Genomic DNA, 11,203 nt, shown 5'->3' with positions numbered 1-11,203 from the left:
AGGAACAAGAAGAACCAGAACCACCTCAGATTAAAGAGGAACAAGAAAACCCAGAACTACCTCAGATTAAAGAGGTCACAGATGCAGTAGAACCATCACAGATTAAAGTGAAACAGGAAGAGCTTTGCATTAGTCAAGATTTAGAAAAGATGGCAGTAAAGCAGGAGACTGATACCGTAAGTGTTCTTCAGTGCTGGTCCCAGTTGGATGGAGGCCCTGGAGGTTCTGAAAACAGCACAGTGGAGTGCAAAGAAGTGATGGATCGGCAGCACAGACAGCTGGGGGAAAGCTGGAAACCTATACTAAAGTTACACCGAATGGGTAAGTAAAATAAACATCATGCTTTAAATTATGAGGGTAAAAACGAGGGTCTGATCTTCACTAATTTAGGTGCATTCACACCAGCCCTGTTCAGTCTGCTTTAATCGAACTCTAGTCCATTTGTCTAGAACACAGGTGTTAAACTCCAGGCCTTGAGGGCCGGAGTCCTGCAACTTGATGTGTCTCTGATGCCACACAGCTGAATCAAATAAGGAGGTCATTAGCAGGACTTTGGAGAACTTGACCGCACTGAGAAACTAATTCAGTCATATGATTCAGCTGTGTGGCATCAGAGACACATCTAAAAGGGGGTGGCTGTGGCTGAGTGGTTAGAGCAGTCGTCCTCCAATGCAAGAGTTGGGGGTTCGAATCCACCAGCAGTCACATGCCGAAGTGTCCCTGGGCAAGACACTGAACCCCTCATAGCCTCTGATGTGTGTTCCATCAGTGTATGAATGTGATAAAGCACTGATTAGTCTCTTTAGAATGATTTGTTCAATTACCTTTGTAGAGATCTAGTAGAGTGCTGGATGAATGGGTAATTGAGGACACAGATTTTAGTGTAAAGCGCTTTGAGTATCTTGAAATAAGATAGAAAGGTGCTATATAAGTACCGTCCATTTACCATTTACCATTTACCATTTAAAAGTTGCAGGACTCCGGCCCTCGAGGCCTGGAGTTTGACACCCCTGGTCTAGAAAGTCCGGTTTCTTTGGGGAGGTGTGAAAATGAGTTCTCGTGGCTCAATGAGACTAACCTGGATAAATAAAGGCTAAATGAAAAAAAAAAAAAAATGAATGTACAAACTCTGGTCCGCCTAAAAACCTAGGTCTCGGTTTGGTTGAAGCTCGAATGAGTATGTGGATGCAAGCAGACCGGAGACCGCTCCCAAAGCAGGAAGCGGATTACAGCACAGGGCATTCTGGGTAAATACAACCAAAACAAACGTGCATTTCTACTACTAGCAGGAGAAAAGGCTCATGGTCAGACGTGAAGAGGAGGTAAAGACCCTTATACAAATATGGTCAGACGAAAATGTATCTGTTGCATGTAACCAGGGCTTAATTTGTAAACTGATTGATGTTGGAACAGCGGTGGGCCAAGGGGGGTGGGGGAGGTGTCTGTGGGTCCTTCCACTTAGAATTTTGAATAACAGAGATGTCATTTCCTGCATTCTGGTTTATTTTAACGGGTTGTTATAACATCTACATTTACCATACAATACCATTTTATTTATAGAGCACTTAAAACAGCGACAATGCCAACCAAAGTGCTGTAAAGACAGAACAACAGACAACACACAAAGCAAAATACAAAATGAGGTAAATCAGAATAAAGACATAAAAACGATGCAGATAATAAATATGACGACTAACCAGTGTGGAGCGTACAGGATCAAAACACAGATCATCTTGTGTTGAAAGCTACTGAATAGTAGTGGATTTTTAAACGGGATTTGAAAACCGAGAGGGAGGGGGCCTGTCTGACAAGCAGAGGTAACTTGTACAAAAGTTTTGGTCCAGCTACAGAGAAGTCTCCTCTGCACTTAAGACAAGTTCCTGGAACTGTGAGGAGCAGCTGGTCCGCTGACCTCGGGTAACGTGGTAGAACGAAACTGTTCAGCGATTTGTAGACATACAGGAGTATTTTGAACTGGATTCAAAGGTGAACTGGTAGCCAGTGCAGTGAGGCCAAAACTGGTGTAACGTGCTCTCTTTTGCCTGTACTGGTTAAAAATTGGGCTGCTGCATTCTGGACCAGTTGTAGTCGTGCAATAGAGGTCTGACTGATACCAAACAGGAGTGAATTGCAGTAATCAAGCCTAGATGTAATGAATGCATGTATTACTGTCTCCAGGTTCTTTTTGGACAATATGGGCTTCAGTTTAGACAGCTGCCTCAGTTGGAAGAAACATGATTTAACAATCATGTTTACACGATTGTTAAGTTTCAGGGAAGGGTCCATTATCACTCCCAGATTAGTGACTCTTTGTTTTTCTGACGGGGTCAGAGCGGAAAGGTCGATGCAGTGGTTTGTGATCGTGTCATTGGGAGGGAACAACATGACTTCAGACTACTTTTCATTGAAACTTAAGAAATTTAAAGCCATCCAGTCCCTGATGTCAGCCAGGCAGTCGAGCAGAGGTTGAATAGAGCATGTACCTTTGTGTCTTAGGGGGAAGTAAATTTGACAGTCATCGGCGTAGAAGTCAAAGGGAATGTTGTGTTTCTGGAAAATAGCATCAAGTGGCAGCAGGTATAGAGAGAATAGGGGGGGGGGGGGACCCAGGATGGACCCCTGCAGAACCCCATATTTAAGCTCTGCCACTGCAGAACTAAAATCCTTGATGGAGACACAAAAGGATCTGTCAGCGAGGTAAGATCTGAACCAATTGAGGGCTGACCCTGTGATGCCCACCCACTGCTCTAAACTAGTAATGAGGATCTCATGGTCGATGGTGTCAAAAGCGGATGTGAGGTCCAATAGGACAAGCAGCACAGAATCTCCGGTATCTGTGGATATGAAGATGTCATTAAAAACATTCAGCAGGGCAGTTTCAGTGCTGTGGAGAGGTTTAAAGCCAGATTGGAAAAGCTCTAAGATGGCGTGACCCTCCAGGAAGCACTTCAACTGGGACTCGACTATTTTCTTCAGTATTTTAGAAACAAATGGGAGTCTGGAGACAGGCCGGAAGTTGGATATGACTGAGGGGTCAAGGTTTAGTTTTTTCAGGAGAGGCTGGACTGCAGCATGTTTAAAGGTTTCTTGCACCACGCCAGTGGATAAACTGCTATTTACAATAGCAAAAATGGACGGACCTAGAGTAGGAAAAACCTCCTTTAGTAGTCGGGGGGGGGGGGGGGGGCACATCAAAGGGGGAACCAGGTTTCAAGTTGCACATGACCTGCTCTAGAGAAGATAGAGTGATGGTTCAAAATGATCAAATAGAGCTACAGATTGAGGTGGGATGGATTGTTCATGAGTTGGCAGGGAAACGAGAGCTCGGGTGGTCGCAATTTTTTCCAAAAAGAAATGTAGGAAGTTCTCACACAGCTCAGTCGAGGCTTCCAGAGGTGATGGTTCAGTGAGGTGGAGAACAGAGTTTAGGGTGGAGAAGAGGACACGTGGGTTGTGAGATTTTGAGGTAATGATATCAGAAAAGTATTTTGATTTAGCAGCTTTTACTGCTTTCTGATAACAGCACCAACTCTAAGTATTTGAAAAGAGACTTGCAGCCTGTCTTTCCTTCACTTGCGCTCCGCCCTGCTACATTGCTGCCTAACGGCATTGGTGACGTCATTCAGCTAAGGTTCTGCTCTAAGTTTTGATTTTTTAGTTTTAACAGGTGCAACATGATCCAGAGTCTTTAAGTAGAGTTGAATTGGGATGTCGGCTCCTAAGTGGTGGTGAGAAACACTGGGGGCTGAATTATCATTTCAGAGTTATAAACATCTGTGAAATGTGTGGCAGTGAAGTGGTTAATGGCCTGGCTACTACGTGCAGGAATGCACGGCTTAGGAGTTAGATGGGGGAGGGTGAACTCAAACCGGACTGGCATGTGGTCTGAATAAACATTATCACCAATTTCAAGATTACTAACAGTCACATCACGTGTTAAAACAAGGTCCAGTGTATGTCTGCGCTCTTGGGTGGGACCGTTTACATGCCGAGTTAAATTAAATGAGTCCAATAAATCTAAAAAGTCTTTAACCAAGGGCTTCTCAGGACAGCACACATGCAAATTAAAGTCCCCAAAAATGAAAACATGATCATATTTTGGAGTGATTTCAGCCAAGAAATCAGAAAACTAATTTATGAAATCCTTAGATCGAGGTGGGCGGTAGACGAGTGCGCATAAAGTCGAAGGCGAATGGCTGAGTTCAAAGACGCTCAGCTCAAAGCTGGCGTGGGAAACTGGGATAGCCAGTTGTTTACAGTCAAAAGTTGGTTTGAATATTGTTAATAATCCACCACCGCATCGGCCTGATGGCCGCAGTGCGTTAAAATACAGACATTTCGGTGGCAATAATTCCGTCAAGGCGCTGGACTCACCCGGAGACATCCAAGTCTCTGCGATGCAGAAAAAGTCCAAATCGTGCTCTTTAAAGTAGTCCCTGAGGATAAAAGTTTTGTTGGTAACAGCTCTTGCGTTGACCAAACACATCCGAATACTGTCCAAAGTGGATCCAGCAGCGGTGGAGGGAGCACGTGCCAGTGGCCGCAGATTTTCAATAACTGCTCCTCTGGGTCGGCCCTTGCGGCGCACTGGCCAACAACTCCCGTTGTTTACCTGGTCCGGGCACGTGGGAAGCTGGTGATGGAAACCATGACCACCAGCTGGAGAGGAAGATGCAGCGCGCAGGACTTTAAGCTTTACCAGCCGCCCAGCATGTTTTCCCTGGTGTCTGGAGCAATGTCTCCAGGCAGGGAGGTGAGGAGCGCAGCAAAGGTAAAGGGCGTGTCCCGCAGGAGGGGGGCAAGGGGGGGGGGGGGGGGGGGGGGGTGTCCAGCGGTACGCTCATAATGATCCAAATAAGCGACCTTGGTGGCAGAAAACGAAGATCCAGAAGCTGTTGTCGGTCATACATCGGCAGCGAGTTTATGTCCCAGATAAAAAAACAAACAAAACACAAATAATCTGAACACCATCAGCAGAGGTGGATTGCAAGCCATGTACACGGGCGCCATCTTACCGGAAGAATTTACTTGCATTTTGATTAAATTACTATTTTGGAGAGCAACAGCAGGTTGTGTGTGAATAGAGCAGCTTCAATTCTGTAAGGTGTCCTAACCCCATCCTCCCTGCCCTCACTTCACAGTTCTGAGCTGAATTTGTTGCTCCTGCTCCAGTCTCATGACACCGTTTGAAGCACCTGAAGGCTTCAATTCTTGGTTGTCCAACTAAGGACAATCCATCCATTTTTTATTAAAGTAACTTGGACTGCCTTGTAGACATTTTGATCGCTGTTGTTATTTTTGACAAATTAGCGCCATTGTTTTGAAGTGTGATGTAATGTGAATAACGCATCAAACATTTCTATATTTGTATTTTAATTTTTTTTTTTTACAGTAAGCTTTTTTTATTTATTATGTCTGAAATGTAGCAGGAGTTCAGACACATCAGCTGTGTGCTGTGTAGAGCTGTCTGGACGCTGATCAAATTAAGTGTATTTTATTTTCAACTGGGGTTCACTGTCTGCAGAAACAATCATTTATTCTGTTGAATAAATGATTGTTTCTGCAGAAACATGTTGTTGAACAGATCACTTCAGCAGCTTCATGTGAGCTGCTGCAGCCTATTTATCCAGGTAGTCTCATTGAGCCACGAGAACTCATTTTCAAGTGAGACCTGTTTAGGGAGCAGATGGGAGGTCAAGGGCCTTGCTCATGGGCCCAAGGTGGGGCGGATGAGGGTGGGGGCAAGTGTGGGTGCTTCACCTACCCCACCCACAATTTTGATGTTGTCGGGGCCGGGGCGTGAACCAGTGATCTTCGGATCACAAGCCCACTTCTCTAACCTGGGGAGTGGTGGCTTAGGTGATGAGGGGGTCTGAGAGGAGGGGGGAGGGGGTATTTTTCAGTGTGCAGCACCGGCGCCACTGAGGAGGGACAATGTTTGGAGAGGAGGAGAGAAGGACTCTGTTGCAGCACCTCCGTGCGTAAATGTGACCATCTGTCCTTCTGTCATCACCCCTCGCGCCTCCTCCAGAGTCTCCTCTCCTGCTCCTCGGAAGGAGTGTACAAGCGATCTGGTGTGCCGCACGTGCTGTGGCTGGAACACCCACTCCACAGACTGGGTTCGCCGGCCTAAGCGAAACGTTTCCTCTCGCTGTATTTTTAATAAATAATCTAAATAAAAATGTGCGACGACTTTGGACTTTTAGGGGCAGAGATTTGAGTTGCCAGATCCGAACAAACAGTTGCCGGAACTCAGCCTGTCAAAATAAGAACATTCCCAGATCTTGTTCCAGCAGGATCTGGCTCAAATTAACCCTTTCTTGTAACCACTCACAAAAACAACAAGGTTTTCAAGCTAATTAGTGTGAAAATGGAGACTTTGGGATCAATATTCCCTCTAAATTTTTCATGTGTCTGGGCTAACACAAGCTCCCTGGGTGCACTGAGGACAACTGTGAGGAACCACTGTGACGTGCACGCTGCGGCCACATGCCAGTATCACACCTGTTCAATACCTGGGATCATGGCAAGTTATTTGGCTTATTAATTAGTAAAGACTATGATTCCAGCACGTCTCTGCCGCTTCTTCAAGTTTGCTGCTGCCTTTAGAAGCACTGACTTAAATATTCTGCTGAAAGTCTGGACTCCTCTCTACATCCAGAAGAATTTATCACCTCCTTTCAGTTAGGGATGCACTGATCCACATTTTTATTTCCGATCCCGATACCTAAATCTGGATATCGGCTGATAGGGATGTGCGATATGGCATAAAATTCATATCACTATATGAATTGTGAAGGGTGGCGATATCGATATACATCACAATGTTTTTGGTATAAAACTTGTAATAGGAATGGAAAAAAAGCATAGGGTGTCCTTTGACCATCATTTATTTTGAAAACTGCTATACCACAAAATCTCAATGGACTATATGCCACGGACTTCCGTTCTATCGCTTCCGCATTTATTAGCCAGGCTGAACACTTCCGGCTCTCAGGCAACACAGTGTTAGCAATGGCGTTTTTCACTCGTTCGCTGCAGGACTTGCTGACAATGTCTGTTAATGATGTCTACAGAATTATTCAGACGTCCTCGAAAGCGCCCACATCCAAAAAGGACAAAGGCTTTATGTGTCCAACTACATAAATAACTATGAAGGTAAGTCGGTATTTGTTTTTCAGTTCACCAAACTGTCTCATATAGGCTACATATAACACAGCTAACATAGCTAATCTTGCTAAATTGTTGCATAAATGTTAAGTGTTTTGTCTCTACAATGTTTCTGTTTAACACAAATCTTAGTTTCAAACAAGGAGGCAGGAGAAGTCACAGTTAGGGCTGAGTGTTTCCGTTCCATGAAGAAGAGCCAGAAGCCCCATTGTTTGAGTGTAAGTCAAAAGGGACCCGACATGTTCACTACAGGGCTGTGTTTTAAGAAGCTAGTAGGACTTTGAAGAAGTACACACTTTATATATGATAGTCAAACTAAATCACATAACATTAATTGGCTACACAAGTTATCTCTGATTGATTAAAGCAACAAAAAAAGCCCAACTTGTGTTTATTTTATTTATTTATTTCTGAGGTACACAAAGGAACAGTTGCTTCAGGTTTGTTATTTTCAAATCAAGTTTCTGTGAATTCTGTCACTGCAAAAAAATAAAAATGAAGAATATGATTGAACTGCATCAAATGGCACCTGGGTTGTCATGTAATACATGAACTTAGGGAGTATCAGAAAGAATATAACAGTGATGGTTCTCACAGAAATGAGATTGTGTTTTGAGTTCTATTTAGTTTAATGAGTAAAGTGAGCTTAGACAAAATATATTTTAATATATTTTACATGCTAAAGGTGTCTTAACATTTTTTCTCATTTCACTTTGATCATTTTTAATGATTACTTAAAAGGTTTATTAATGGTTTTATAATTATGGTTGTCTTTTTATAATAGCACTTGGAGCTGGTACAGTTTGGTCTCTTAACAAATATTTGGTATTGTACACAGATGGTGCTGAGGGAATCAAAGCCGGTGGAGTTTCAGGGATGCCAGTGCACCTGTGTGGCAGGTACAGTCTTGTGCAGCCATGTGGCAGCTCTGCTGTTCCAGACGGCTCACTACTCCCAGTTGAAGCTTCCAGCTGTACCTCCAGTCCTAAGCTGCACAGATACCCAACAGAAGTGGCATAAACCAAGGACAATGGTAACTACATATACATGAGTCTTTAATCCTGTTTATGAATTTTAGTTCAATATTTACAGCAATGTTGTTTTTGGATGCAGGGCATAAAACCTGGTCCAGTAAATGACATGGTCGTCCTGTCAGCAAGACCAAGAGAGAGGAAAATCTTTGAAGGAATTAGGTTTGTTTTAATTTAAAGACCACAGACACACATGCACAAAAACATACACGCACAATTTTTTTTAATTTAATTTAAAAACAAAACAGAACACATATGTACAACAAAAACTTAATTTAACCACTTAAGTTTATTTTGTGGGCAGCACGGTGGTGCAACTAGTAGAAGCGAGTAAAAAATAATGGATGGATGGATGGATGGAAGTTTATTTTGTGGGCAGCACGGTGGTGCAACTGGTAGAGCTGCTGCCTCTCAACGTGAAGGTTGCTGGTTCAAATCCCAGTCCGGGGGCCTTTCTGGGTGGAGTTTGCATGTTGTCAGTGACCCAAAATGGAAGAAGCGAGTAAAAGATAATGGATGGATGGATGGAAGTTTATTTTGTACTATATTAGAAATACTTTAAATATGCAAATAAGTAAATAATTCAACTTCGTTTTTAAACAAGACAATAATTTGAATCCCTAAAATACAATAACATAGGCTTCATTTAATATTAATGTTATCATTTGAATATTCATTTCTTGTTTATGACATAGTTTTCTTTTTCTCAACAGAAGCAACTTGTATAAAGGTGCTACCAGCCCTCTTCCACTCATCTCCACCCTAAGGATACAGGATGTGTACAAGGGACTTCCAGCTGAAGAAGCGCCAATGATAACCACAATGGCTGTCTCCAACGATGTCCCTCTTGTTGACTCTTTGTTTGGTCCGGTACAAGAGGGAAGCGTTCTGTCATATCAGCTGCCAGCAAGGATAGTTCCCAGGACCCGTCCACACCAAGATGCCCCTTCTCCCCCACAGCTTCCACTCTCCAATTACAGGCTTGAACCCTCCACCTGTGAGTATGTTTGTTCAGAACAAGAGCACCACCATATGACGTCCCTTGAGACAACATTAGAGATGTCTCACAAAATTGAGAGCAGCACGCGGGAGCAGAGTTTCTGTGCAGAGTGGCACCAACTAAGAAAGTGTCGTGTTACCTCAACAAGATTTAGGGAGGTCTGTCACACCAGGGGTGACAGCTCTTCTGAAAATCTTGCCAAAAGGCTTCTGAGACCCTCCAGTCAGACTGCTGACATGCGGCGGGGGCTTGCCTTAGAGCCAACAGCAGTAGAGGAGTACTGCAGGGTAAGGGAAGTCAGCCACTACCCCTGTGGGTTCCTGATCCATCCTGACGCACCATGGATGGGGTCATCACCAGACGGAATTATTTACGATCCTGAGGAGCAACAACCGTTTGGCCTTTTAGAAATAAAATGCCCAAATGTGACAAGCTGGGTGGACTGCTCTTACATAATGATTAGGGATGGTAGGCAGACACTCAAACGAACACATCCATATAAAGCTAAACCTTTGAATATATGTGATTAAATATATTGTTAATACCTGAGTCATGTTCCTTTTATTTTATTTTAGTTTTAATCAGTTAGTTATTTCTGTTTAAGGTCTGATACAATTTATTCTCGTAATCGTACCCTCTTTGCAAACTGTTTCTGTTTCAACATTTTGTGCTCTAGATGAGTGGCATTATTTAATTTTATTTATTTATTTATTTTTTAGCAAGAACAGTTTATACTTTTTGGAGTTCCAGGAAGAGCCATTGTTAGTGCATTTAATTATATGATTAACAGCATATTACTTAAAATAAAATATTTTTCATGTATTTATTCATTTTATTAATTCCTATTATATTTATATATTTATATACAGTGGGGAGAACAAGTATTTGATAGACTGTTGATTTTTCAGGTTTTCCCACTTGCAAAGCTTCTAGATGACTGTAATTTTTATCATAGGAACTCTTCAACTGTGAGTGATGGAATCTAAAACAAAAATCCAGAAAAATACAATGTATGATTTTTAAATAATTAATTTCCATTTTATTGTGTGAAATAAGTATTTGATCATCTATCAACCAGTAAGAATTTTGGCTCTCACAGACATGTTAGTTCTTCTTTAAGAAGCCCTCCTGTTCTCCACCCATTACCTGTATTAACTGCACCTGTTTGGACTCGTGACCTGTATAAAAGACACCTGTCCACACACTCAATCAATCAGACTCCAGCATCTCCACAATGCCCAAGACCAGAGAGCTGTGTAAGGACATCAGGGATAAAATTGTAGACCTGCACAAGGCTGGGATGGGCTACAGGACAATAGGCAAGCAGCTTGGTGAGAAGGCAACAACAGTTGGTGCAATTATTAGAAAATGGAAGAAATTCAAAATAACGGAAAATCTCCCTCGGTCTGGGGCGCCATGCAAGATCTCACCTCGTGGAGCATCATTGATCTTGAGGAAGGTGAGGAATGAGCCCAGAACTACACGGCAGGACCTGGTCAATGACCTGAATAGAGCTGGGACCACAGTCTCAAAGAAAACAATCAGTAACACTCTACGCCGTCAAGGATTAAAATCCTGCAGTGCACGCAAGGTGCCCTTCCTCAAGCCAACGCATGTCAAAGCCCGTCTGAAGTTTGCAAATGACCATCTGAATGATCCAGAGGAGGAATGGGAGAAGGTCATGTGGTCTGATGAGACAAAAATAGAACTTTTTGGTTTAAACTCCACTCGTCATGTTTGGAGGAAGAAGAATGATGAGTACAACCCCAAGAACACCATCCCAACCGTGAAGCATGGCGGTGGAAACATCATTCTTTGGGGATGCTTTTCTGCAAAGGGGACAGGACGACTGCCCCATATTGTGGGAAGGATGGATGGGGCCATGTATCGTGAGATTTTGGCCAACAACCTCCTTCCCTCAGTAAGAGCACTGAAGATGGGTCGTGGCTGGGTCTTCCAGCATGATAACGACCCAAAACACACAGCCAGGGCAACTAAAGAG

This window comes from Nematolebias whitei, chromosome 4 (genome assembly GCF_014905685.2).
Source record: "Nematolebias whitei isolate Nwh7 chromosome 4, NemWhi1, whole genome shotgun sequence".
Lineage (NCBI taxonomy): Eukaryota > Metazoa > Chordata > Actinopteri > Cyprinodontiformes > Rivulidae > Nematolebias > Nematolebias whitei.
This window is presented reverse-complemented; position numbering follows the sequence as displayed.